This window comes from Coregonus clupeaformis, chromosome 27 (assembly GCF_020615455.1).
Source record: "Coregonus clupeaformis isolate EN_2021a chromosome 27, ASM2061545v1, whole genome shotgun sequence".
NCBI lineage: Eukaryota > Metazoa > Chordata > Actinopteri > Salmoniformes > Salmonidae > Coregonus > Coregonus clupeaformis.
This window is the reverse complement of record NC_059218.1, coordinates 46,444,884-46,458,091: the sequence shown is the minus strand read 5'-3', so window position 1 is coordinate 46,458,091 and position 13,208 is coordinate 46,444,884.

The following is a 13,208-nucleotide window of genomic DNA, read 5'->3' as shown; positions in this document are numbered from 1 at the left end:
AAATGTGAAAAAGGAATACTCACTGAGCACAGAAGTCAGTTCAACATCTAGTTTTGATTTACATTCGGTTGAGTTATCAACTAACATGAATTCAATGTGAAATCAACAAAAACAATCACCATCATTGGATTTAGCTTAAAAGTTGGGTGACTTTTTGCAAATCCAGTTTGTTTCCCATGTTGATTCAAAGTCATCACATCGATTGTTTTGGTTGAAATTACATGGGTTCAACCAGTTTTTGCCCAGTGGGTAGTTTCACCATATTAAAACGAGAGTTCAGTTCACATGACAGGGTTGACCTTAAAATGAGGGACAAACTTAAATGAATCACTAATCACATGAAATAAATATAATCTTCAGAAATGACTTTGTCAAAGCAACAAAGTAGGGCTTTACAATGATGGTGAACACCTGGAGAAATGTTGGGGTTAAGTGGGTTCAAATCTTCCTACAAGTCACAGAGGGTGCACTGAGGGACATGACAAAATGCTGAATTTTGGCACTTTAGCAAGTCTTTATTCATATTAAAAAAATCGGATTTATTGAATTTTCCATGTGGTCTATATTAAAGGGCACATCATTTAATATAACAGGCTTTTAAAATGCAATATTGGTTCAATAAAATGCTATATTGGTTCACAATTTCTCCTTAAAATATCAAAGGGAAGCAAAAGGCACTGGTTTTAAAGTATCAAAGGGAAGCAATAGGCACTGATTTTAAAGTATCAAAGGGAAGCAAAAGGCACTGGTTTTAAAGTATCAAAGGGAAGCAAAAGGCACTGATTTTAAAGTAGAAAAGGGAAGCAAAAGGCACTGATTTTAAAGTAGCAAAGGGAAGTAAAAGGCACTGATTTTAAAGTATCAAAGGGAAGCAAAAGGCACTGATTTTAAAGTATCAAAGGGAAGCAAATGGCACTGGTTTTAAAGTATCAAAGGGAAGCAAAAGGCACTGGTTTTAAAGTATCAAAGGGAAGCAAAAGGCACTCGTTTTAAAGTATCAAAGGGAAGCAAAAGGCACTGATTTTAAAGTATCAAAGGGAAGCAAAAGGCACTGGTTTTAAAGTATCAAAGGGAAGCAAAAGGAACTGGTTTTAAAGTATCAAAGGGAAGCAAAAGGCACTGATTTTAAAGTATCAAAGGGAAGCAAAAGGCACTGATTTTAAAGTATCAAAGGGAAGCAAAAGGCACTGGTTTTAAAGTATCAAAGGGAAACAAAAGGCACTGATTTTAAAGTATCAAAGGGAAGCAAAAGGCACTGGTTTTAAAGTATCAAAGGGAAGCAAAAGGCACTGATTTTAAAGTATCCAAAGGGAAGCAAAAGGCACTGGTTTTAAAGTATCAAAGGGAAGCAAAAGGCACTGGTTTTAAAGTATCAAAGGGAAGCAAAAGGCACTGCTTTTAAAGTATCAAAGGGAAGCAAAAGGCACTGATTTTAAAGTAGCAAAGGGAGGCAAAAGGCACTGATTTTAAAGTATCAAAGGGAAGCAAATGGCACTGATTTTAAAGTATCAAAGGGAAGCAAAAGGCACTGATTTTAAAGTATCAAAGGGAAGCAAAAGGCACTGGTTTTAAAGTATCAAAGGGAAACAAAAGGCACTGATTTAAAGTATCAAAGGGAAGCAAAAGGCACTGGTTTTAAAGTATCAAAGGGAAGCAAAAGGCACTGGTTTTAAAGTATCAAAGGGAAGCAAAGGGCACTGGTTTTAAAGTATCAAAGGGAAGCAAAAGGCACTGCTTTTAAAGTATCAAAGGGAAGCAAAAGGCACTGATTTTAAAGTAGCAAAGGGAGGCAAAAGCCACTGATTTTAAAGTATCAAAGGGAAGCAAAATGCACTGATTTAAAGTATCAAAGGGAAGCAAAAGGCACTGGTTTTAAAGTATCAAAGGGAAACAAAAGGCACTGATTTTAAAGTATCAAAGGGAAGCAAAAGGCACTGGTTTTAAAGTTTCAAAGGGAAGCAAAAGGCACTGGTTTTAAAGTATCAAAGGGAAACAAAAGGCACTGATTTTAAAGTAGCAAAGGGAGGCAAAAGCCACTGATTTTAAAGTATCAAAGGGAAGCAAAATGCACTGATTTAAAGTATCAAAGGGAAGCAAAAGGCACTGGTTTTAAAGTATCAAAGGGAAACAAAAGGCACTGATTTTAAAGTATCAAAGGGAAGCAAAAGGCACTGGTTTTAAAGTATCAAAGGGAAACAAAAGGCACTGATTTTGATTTTGTGCTATCATTCCATTTCTCTCATCATAACCCAAACTGATCGTGTTATTAGTTTATTATTATTGATGATTGATTATTAGTTGTTGCTCTCTAGATTGAAATATTTCGCCCCCAAAAATGGTCTTGTTAATGTAGCTGCTTAGTCAGAGTTGAATCAATTAGAGCTTTCACTCAGTTGAATTAATAGGAGCGTTGGAGAATAATTGACATATATATTTGGTGACGCCATCATTTCTGGTTAACATCAAACAGTCACATAACAAATTTGGTAAAAAAGGGCTTGTGTGCGTGTGTGTGAGTGTGTGTGTGAATGTGTGTGTGTGTGTATGTGAGTGTGTGTGTGTGATGGCTTTAAAAAGAGAAATTAAAGAGAAAGAACAAACAACAGTACTTTACTAGTCAGCTCACTGATAGAAAGTGAGGCCTGCCAAATCAACGAACAGGAGATCAAACCTTGCCATCTGCAATGGATTATACATGGGGTTACTCACGCACACAAACACATATACACACACACACACACACACACAGTGGTTCTTCAACAATTAATGTGCACACCGAAGTACCATCCAAAACCCTCACATACTCACAGATGAGAGATAAAAAGAGATTGGCACAGGACTCTAACTAATGTTTGAAAGTGTAAAGACAAACACACCTAAACACCAATGTTTATTCATGAGGTGACACTGGATCATCATCGACACACACACATTCTCACTTACAGACACAAACACTGTGAGGTGACAGTATAGAGACAGACAAACTTTGAGGTGACATTATAGAGACAGACACACTGTGAGGTGACAGTATAGAGACAGACACACTGTGAGGTGACAGTATAGAGACAGACACACAATGAGGTGACAGTGTAGAGACAGACACAGTGTGAGGTGACAGTATAGAGACAGACCCACTGTGAGGTGACAGTATAGAGACAGAAACACTGTGAGGTGACAGTATAGAGACAGACACACAATGAGGTGATAGTGTAGAGACAGACACACTGTGAGGTGACAGTATAGAGACAGACACACTGTGAGGTGACATTATAGAGACAGACACACTGTGAGGTGATAGTATAGAGACAGACACACTGTGAGGTGACATTCTAGAGACAGACACACTATGAGTTGACAGTATAGAGAATGACACACTGTGAGGTGAAAGTACAGAGACAGACACACTGTGAGGTGACAGTATAGAAACAGAAACACTGTGAGGTGACAGTATAGATACAGACACACTGTGAGGTGACAGTATAGACACAGACACACTGTGAGGTGACAGTATAGAGACAGATACACTGTGAGGTGACAGTATAGAGACAGACACACTGGGAGGTGACAGTATAGAGACAGACACACTGGGAGGTGACATTATAGAGACAGACACACTGGGAGGTGAAGTGTAGAGACAGACACACTGTGAGGTGACAGTATAGAGACAGACACACTGTGAGGTGACAGTTTAGAGACAGACACACTGTGAGGCGACAGTATCGAGACAGACACACTGTGAGGTGACAGTATAGAGACAGACACACTGTGAGGTGACATTATAGAGACACACACACTGGGAGGTGACATTATAGAGAGACACACTGTGAGGTGACAGTATATAGACAGACACACTGTGACTTGACAGTATACAGACAGAAACACTGTGAGGTGACAGTATAGAGACAGACACACTGTGAGGTGACAGTATAGAGACAGACACACTGTGAGGTGACAGTATAGAGACAGACACACTGTGAGGTGACAGTATAGAGACAGACACACTGGGAGGTGACAGTGTAGAGACAGATCTGGGGAAGGGTACCAAAAAATGTCTGCAGCATTGAAGGTCCACAAGAACACAGTGGCCTCCATCAGAAAACGTTTGGAACCACCAAGACTCTTCCTAGAGCTGGCCGCCTGGCCAAACTGAGCAATCAGAGGAGAAGGGCATTGGTCAGGGAGATTACCAAGAACCTGATGGTCACGCTGACAGAGCTCCAGAGTTCCTCTGTGGAGATGGGAGAACCATCCAGAAGGACAACAATCTCTGCAGCACTCCACCAATCAGGCCTTTATGGTAGAGAGGCCAGACGGAAGCTACTCCTCAGGAAAAGGCACATGACAGCCCACTTGGAGTTTGCCAAAAGGCACCTAAAGGACTCTCAGACCATAAGAAACAAGATTATCTGGTCTGATGAAACCAAGATTGAACTCTTTGGCCTGAATGCCAAGAACCCTGGCACCATCCCTACGGTGAAGCATGGTGGTGGCATCATCATGCTGTGGGGATGTTTTTTAGTGGCTGGGACTGTGAGACTAGTCAGGATCGAGGGAAAGATTAACAGAGAAAAGTACAGAGAGATCCTTGATGAAAACCTGCTCCAGAGCGCTCAGGATCTCAGACTGGGGCGAGGGAACACCTTCCAACAGGACAACGGCCCTAAGCACACAGCCAAGACAACGCAGGAGTGGCTTTGTGACAAGTCTCTGAATGTCCTTGAGTGGCCCAGCCAGAGCCCGGACTTGAACCTGATCGAACATCTCTGGAGAGACTGAAAATAGCTGTGCCTATTGGTCTTGAAGATCCTTGGTCTTGAAACTGTGACAACTCATTATTACTGGGCGAGGACGTTGGCTCGGACCAGGCACGGGGACAAGTGCGCTGGTAGGATCAACGAGTCCAATCAATTGAATTGACCACAGGTGGACTCCAATCAAGTTGTAGAAACATCTAAAGGATGATCAATGGAAACAGGATGCACCATCCTCAATTTCGAGTCTCATAGCAAAGGGTCTGAATACTCATGTAAATAAGGTTTTTCTGTAATTTATTTTTAATACATTTGCAATCATTTATAAAAAACAGTTTTTGCTTTGTCATTATGGGGTATTGGGTGTAAATTTAAAATTAATTTAATCAATTTTAGAATAAGGCTGTAATGTAACAACATGTGGAAAATGGGAAGGAGTCTGAATACTTTCCGAATGCACTGTATGCTGCTCTTGATGGTTTGGTGCGCTTTCATAACTTTTTATTGAGTTGCATGTTATGTAGGACACCAACGGAACTACAAATGAGAGGAGGGCGGGGCTTACATTTACTTCCTGGACTGTCAAGGGTTTAAACGAACCAATCAAGAGAGGCAAGGTCCTAGCCCACTTGAAATCACTCTCGTCTGATATTATATTCTTGCAAGAAACCCATATGAAAAACAATTCTCATAGCAGACTTAAATGTAGGTGGGTATCATTCTAACTTCTCCGACAAAATGAGAGGAACAGCGATTCTGGTACGGAAAGGAATTCCCTTTCTACATAAAACCACTATTGCGGATAAAGCCACTGGGATTTTTGCCCATTCTTCAAGGCAAAACTGCTCCAGCTCCTTCAAGTTGGATGGGTTCCACTCATTGTTCTCAGAGGGTTGCTGTGTTCTTGTCCAGGGGTCTGTCTGTCATTTAATCCCCTCAATGTTCTCAGAGGGTTGCAGTGTTCCTGTTCAGGGGTCTGTCTGTTATTTAAACACTAACTGCTTTGTCTTTTATTTTTTATATAAACCATTTATTTCATTTTTATCATATTTAAAACAAAAGAACCACACAATACACCTATGCCTAAGCCAATGGGCCACAACAAATAATGTGCCATTTATCAGACGCTTTTATCCGAAGCAACTTACAGTCATGTGTGCATACATTTTTAAGTATGGGTGGTCCCGGGGATCGAACCTACTACCCTGGCGTTACAAGCGGCATGCTCTACCAATTGAGCTACAGAGGACCAAAATAAAATACAAAAACAATAACCAACCAGACCAACCAACATTAAACAAAATACAACAACAACAACAACAAAAAAACTGTGGAAGAGTTTCATGGCCATGATATTTCTTTATGTGATAAGTGATATTTCATGGCCATGATATTTCTTTATGTGATTAGTGATATTTCATGGCCATGATATTCCTTTATGTGATAAGTGATATTTCATGGCCATGATATTTCTTTATGTGATTAGTGATATTTCATGGCCATGATATTTCTTTATGTGATAAGTGATAGTTCATGGCCATGATATTTCTTTATGTGATTAGTGATATTTTATGGCCATGATATTTCTTTATGTGATAAGTGATAGTTCATGGCCATGAAGTATATAAACTGAGAGATTTCCTTTGTCCAGAGTTCAGATGACAAGAGGCGAAGCATGTGCCGTTTGTTATACGAATGCCGTACCGTAATCAATTAAATACTGTGCATCAACTCTCCATCTGAGTGTTAAACATCTTCTTGCATCATGAATTACTTGATACCAGAGAAACTCGTCATAACACTAAGGCAGGCTATACTATAGTTACTAAGGAAGGCTATACTATAGTTACTAAGGAAGGCTATACTATAGTTACAAAGGAAGGCTATACTATAGTTACTAAGGAAAGCTATACTATAGTTACTAAGGAAGGCTATACTATAGTTACTAAGGAAGGATACTATAGTTACTAAGGCAGGCTATACTATAGTTACTTAGGAAGGCTATACTATAGTTACTAAGGAAGAATATACTATAGTTACTAAGGAAGGCTATACTATAGTTACTAAGGAAGGCTATACTATAGTTAGTAAGGAAGGCTATACTATAGTTACTAAGGAAGGCTATACTATAGTTACTAAGGAAGGCTATACTATAGTTACTAAGGAAGGCTATACTATAGTTACTAAGGAAGGCTATACTATAGTTACTAAGGAAGGCTATACTATAGTTACTAAGGCAGGCTATACTATAGTTACTAAGGAAGGCTATACTATAGTTACTAAGGAAGGCTATACTATAGTTACTAAGGAAGGATACTATAGTTACTAAGGCAGGCTATACTATAGTTACTAAGGCAGGCTATACTATAGTTACTAAGGAAGACTATACTATAGTTACTAAGGCAGGCTATACTATAGATACTAAGGAAGGCTATACTATAGTTACTAAGGAAGACTATACTATAGTTACTAAGGAAGGCTATACTATAGTTACAAAGAAAGGCTATACTATAGTTACTAAGGAAGGCTATACTATAGTTACTAAGGAATGCTATACTATAGCTACTAAGGAAGGCTATACTATAGTTACTAAGGAAGGCTATACTATAGTTACTAAGGAAGGCTATACTATAGTTACTAAGGAAGGCTATAATATAGTTACTAAGGAAGGCTATACTATAGTTACTAAGGAAGGCTATACTATAGTTACTAAGGCAGGCTATACTATAGTTACTAAGGAAGGCTATACTATAGTTACTAACGAAGGCTATACTATAGTTACTAAGGAAGGATACTATAGTTACTAAGGCAGGCTATACTATAGTTACTAAGGCAGGCTATACTATATTTACTAAGGAAGACTATACTATAGTTACTAAGGCAGGCTATACTATAGTTACTAAGGAAGGCTATACTATAGTTACTAAGGAAGACTATACTATAGTTACTAAGGAAGGCTATACTATAGTTACTAAGGAAGGCTATACTATAGTTACTAAGGAAGGCTATACTATAGTTACTAAGGAAGGCTATACTATAGTTACTAAGGAAGGCTATACTATAGTTACTAAGGAAGGCTATAATATAGTTACTAAGGAAGGCTATACTATAGTTACTAAGGAAGGCTATACTATATTTACTAAGGAAGGCTATACTATAGTTACTAAGGAAGACTATACTATAGTTACTAAGGAAGGCTATACTATAGTTACTAAGGAAGGCTATACTATAGTTACTAAGGAAGGCTATACTATAGTTACTAAGGCATGCTATACTATAGTTACTGAGGAAGGCTATACTATAGTTACTAAGGAAGACATACTATAGTTACTAAGGAAGGCTATACTATAGTTACTAAGGAAGGCTATACTATAGTTACTAAGGAAGGCTATACTATAGTTACTAAGGAAGGCTATACTATAGTTACTAAGGAAGGCTATACTATAGTTACTAAGGAAGGTTATACTATAGTTACTAAGGAAGGCTATACTATAGTTACTAAGGCAGGCTATAATATAGTTACTAAGGCAGGCTATACTATAGTTACTAAGGAAGGCTATACTATAGTTACTAAGGAAGGATACTATAGTTACTCAGGCAGGCTATACTATAGTTACTAAGGAAGGCTATACTATAGTTACTAAGGAAGGATAGTATAGTTACTAAGGAAGGCTATACTATAGTTACTAAGGAAGGCTATACTATAGTTACTAAGGAAGGATACTATAGTTAATAAGGCAGGCTATACTATAGTTACTAAGGAAGGCTATAATATAGTTACTAAGGAAGACTATACTATAGTTACTAAGGAAGGCTATCCTATAGTTACTAAGGAAGGCTATACTATAGTTACTAAGGAAGGCTATACTATAGTTACTAAGGCAGGCTATACTATAGTTACTAAGGAAGGCTATACTATAGTTACTAAGGAAGGATACTATAGTTACTAAGGAAGGCTATACTATAGTTACTAAGGAAGGCTATACTATAGTTACTAAGGAAGGATACTATAGTTACTAAGGAAGGCTATACTATAGTTACTAAGGAAGGCTATACTATAGTTACTAAGGCAGGCTATACTATAGTTACTAAGGCAGGCTATACTATAGTTACAAAGGCAGGCTATACTATAGTTACTAAGTAAGGATTCTATAGTTACTAAGGCAGGCTATACTATAGTTACTAAGGAAGGCTATACTATAGTTACTAAGGAAGGATACTATAGTTACTAAGGAAGGCTATACTATAGTTACTAAGGAAGGCTATACTATAGTTACTAAGGCAGGCTATACTATAGTTACTAAGGAAGGCTATACTATAGTTACTAAGGAAGGCTATACTATAGTTACTAAGGAAGGCTATACCATAGTTACTAAGGAAGGCTATACTATAGTTACTAAGGAAGGCTATACTATAGTTACTAAGGAAGGATACTATAGTTACTAAGGCAGGCTATACTATAGTTACTAAGGAAGGCTATACTATAGTTACTAAGGAAGGCTATACTATAGTTACTAAGGAAGGCTATACTATAGTTACTAAGGAAGGCTATACTATAGTTACTAAGGAAGGCTATACTATAGTTACTAAGGAAGGCTATACTATAGTTACTAAGGAAGGCTATACTATAGTTACTAAGGAAGGCTATACTATAGTTACTAAGGAAGGCTATGCTATAGTTACTAAGGAAGGCTATACTATAGTTACTAAGGCAGGCTATACTATAGTTACTAAGGAAGGCTATACTATAGTTACTAAGGAAGGCTATACTATAGTTACTAAGGCAGGCTATACTATAGTTACTAAGGAAGGCTATACTATAGTTACTAAGGAAGGCTATACTATAGTTACTAAGGAAGGCTATACTATAGTTACTAAGGAAGGCTATACTATAGTTACTAAGGAAGGCTATACTATAGTTACTAAGGAAGGCTATACTATAGTTACTAAGGAAGGCTATACTATAGTTACTAAGGAAGGCTATACTATAGTTACTAAGGAAGGCTATACTATAGTTACTAAGGAAGGCTATACTATAGTTACTAAGGAAGGCTATAATATAGTTACTAAGGAAGGCTATACTATAGTTACTAAGGAAGGCTATACTATAGTTACTAAGGCAGGCTATACTATAGTTACTAAGGAAGGCTATACTATAGTTACTAAGGAAGGCTATACTATAGTTACTAAGGAAGGCTATACTATAGTTACTAAGGAAGGCTATACTATAGTTACTAAGGAAGGCTATACTATAGTTACTAAGGCAGGCTATAATATAGTTACTAAGGCAGGCTATACTATAGTTACTAAGGAAGGCTATACTATAGTTACTAAGGAAGGATACTATAGTTACTAAGGCAGGCTATACTATAGTTACTAAGGAAGGCTATACTATAGTTACTAAGGAAGGATACTATAGTTACTAAGGCAGGCTATACTATACAGGCTATACTATAGTTACTAAGGCAGGCTATACTATAGTTACTAAGGAAGGATATACTATAGTTACTAAGGAAGGCTATACTATAGTTACTAAGGAAGGCTATACTATAGTTACTAAGGAAGGATAGTATAGTTACTAAGGAAGACTATACTATTGTTACTAAGGAAGGCTATACTATAGTTACTAAGGGAGGCTATACTATAGTTACTAAGGAAGGCTATACTATAGTTACTAAGGCAGGCTATACTATAGTTACTAAGGAAGGCTATACTATAGTTACTAAGGAAGGCTATACTATAGTCACTAAGGAAGGATACTATAGTTACTAAGGAAGGCTATAATATAGTTACTAAGGAAGGCTATACTATAGTTACTAAGGAAGGATACTATAGTTACTAAGGCAGGCTATACTATAGTTACTAAGGAAGGCTATACTATAGTTACTAAGGCAGGCTATACTATAGTTACTAAGGCAGGCTATACTATAGTTACTAAGGAAGGCTATACTATAGTTACTAAGGAAGGCTATACTATAGTTACTAAGGAAGGCTATACTATAGTTACTAAGGAAGGCTATACTATAGTTACTAAGGAAGGCTATACTATAGTTACTAAGGCAGGCTATACTATAGTTACTAAGGAAGGCTATACTATAGTTACTAAGGAAGGCTATACTATAGTTACTAAGGAAGGCTATACTATAGTTACTAAGGCAGGCTATACTATAGTTACTAAGGAAGGATATACTATAGTTACTAAGGAAGGCTATACTATAGTTACTAAGGAAGGCTATACTATAGTTACTAAGGAAGGCTATACTATAGTTACTAAGGCAGGCTATACTATAGTTACTAAGGAAGGCTACATATAGTTACTAAGGAAGGCTATACTATAGTTACTAAGGAAGGCTATACTATAGTTACTAAGGAAGGCTATACTATAGTTACTAAGGAAGGCTATACTATAGTTACTAAGGAAGGCTATACTATAGTTACTAAGGAAGGCTATACTATAGTTACTAAGGCAGGCTATACTATAGTTACTAAGGAAGGCTATACTATAGTTACTAAGGAAGGCTATACTATAGTTACTAAGGAAGGCTATACTATAGTTACTAAGGAAGGCTATACTATAGTTACTAAGGAAGGCTATACTATAGTTACTAAGGAAGGCTATACTATAGTTACTAAGGAAGGCTATACTATAGTTACTAAGGAAGGCTATACTATAGTTACTAAGGAAGGCTATACTATAGTTACTAAGGAAGGCTATACTATAGTTACTAAGGAAGGCTATACTATAGTTACTAAGGAAGGCTATACTATAGTTACTAAGGAAGGCTATACTATAGTTACTAAGGCAGGCTATACTATAGTTACTAAGGAAGGCTATACTATAGTTACTAAGGAAGGCTATACTATAGTTACTAAGGAAGGCTATACTATAGTTACTAAGGAAGGCTATACTATAGTTACTAAGGAAGGCTATACTATAGTTACTAAGGAAGGCTATACTATAGTTACTAGGAAGGCTATACTATAGTTACTAAGGAAGGCTATACTATAGTTACTAAGGAAGGCTATACTATAGTTACTAAGGAAGGCTATACTATAGTTACTAAGGAAGGCTATACTATAGTTACTAAGGAAGGCTATACTATAGTTACTAAGGAAGGCTATACTATAGTTACTAAGGAAGGCTATACTATAGTTACTAAGGAAGGCTATACTATAGTTACTAAGGAAGGCTATACTATAGTTACTAAGGAAGGCTATACTATAGTTACTAAGGAAGGCTATACTATAGTTACTAAGGAAGGCTATACTATAGTTACTAAGGAAGGCTATACTATAGTTACTAAGGAAGGCTATACTATAGTTACTAAGGCAGGCTATACTATAGTTACTAAGGAAGGCTATACTATAGTTACTAAGGAAGGATACTATAGTTACTAAGGCAGGCTATACTATAGTTACTAAGGAAGGCTATACTATAGTTACTAAGGAAGGATACTATAGTTACTAAGGCAGGCTATACTATAGTTACTAAGGAAGGCTATACTATAGTTACTAAGGAAGGATAGTATAGTTACTAAGGAAGGCTATACTATAGTTACTAAGGAAGGCTATACTATAGTTACTAAGGAAGGCTATACTATAGTTACTAAGGCAGGCTATACTATAGTTACTAAGGAAGGCTATACTATAGTTACTAAGGAAGACTATACTATAGTTACTAAGGAAGGCTATACTATAGTTACTAAGGAAGGCTATACTATAGTTACTAAGGAAGGCTATACTATAGTTACTAAGGCAGGCTATACTATAGTTACTAAGGAAGGCTATACTATAGTTACTAAGGAAGGATACTATAGTTACTAAGGAAGGCTATACTATAGTTACTAAGGAAGGCTATACTATAGTTACTAAGGAAGGATACTATAGTTACTAAGGAAGGCTATACTATAGTTACTAAGGAAGGCTATACTATAGTTACTAAGGAAGGCTATACTATAGTTACTAAGGAAGGATACTATAGTTACTAAGGAAGGCTATACTATAGTTACTAAGGAAGGCTATACTATAGTTACTAAGGAAGGCTATACTATAGTTACTAAGGAAGGCTATGCTATAGTTACTAAGGAAGGCTATACTATAGTTACTAAGGAAGGCTATACTATAGTTACTAAGGAAGGCTATACTATAGTTACTAAGGAAGGCTATACTATAGTTACTAAGGCAGGCTATACTATAGTTACTAAGGAAGGCTATACTATAGTTACTAAGGAAGACTATACTATAGTTACTAAGGAAGGCTATACTATAGTTACTAAGGAAGGCTATGCTATAGTTACTAAGGAAGGCTATACTATAGTTACTAAGGAAGGCTATACTATAGTTACTAAGGCAGGCTATACTATAGTTACTAAGGCAGGCTATACTATAGTTACTAAGGAAGACTATACTATAGTTACTAAGGCAGGCTATACTATAGTTACTAAGGAAGGCTATACT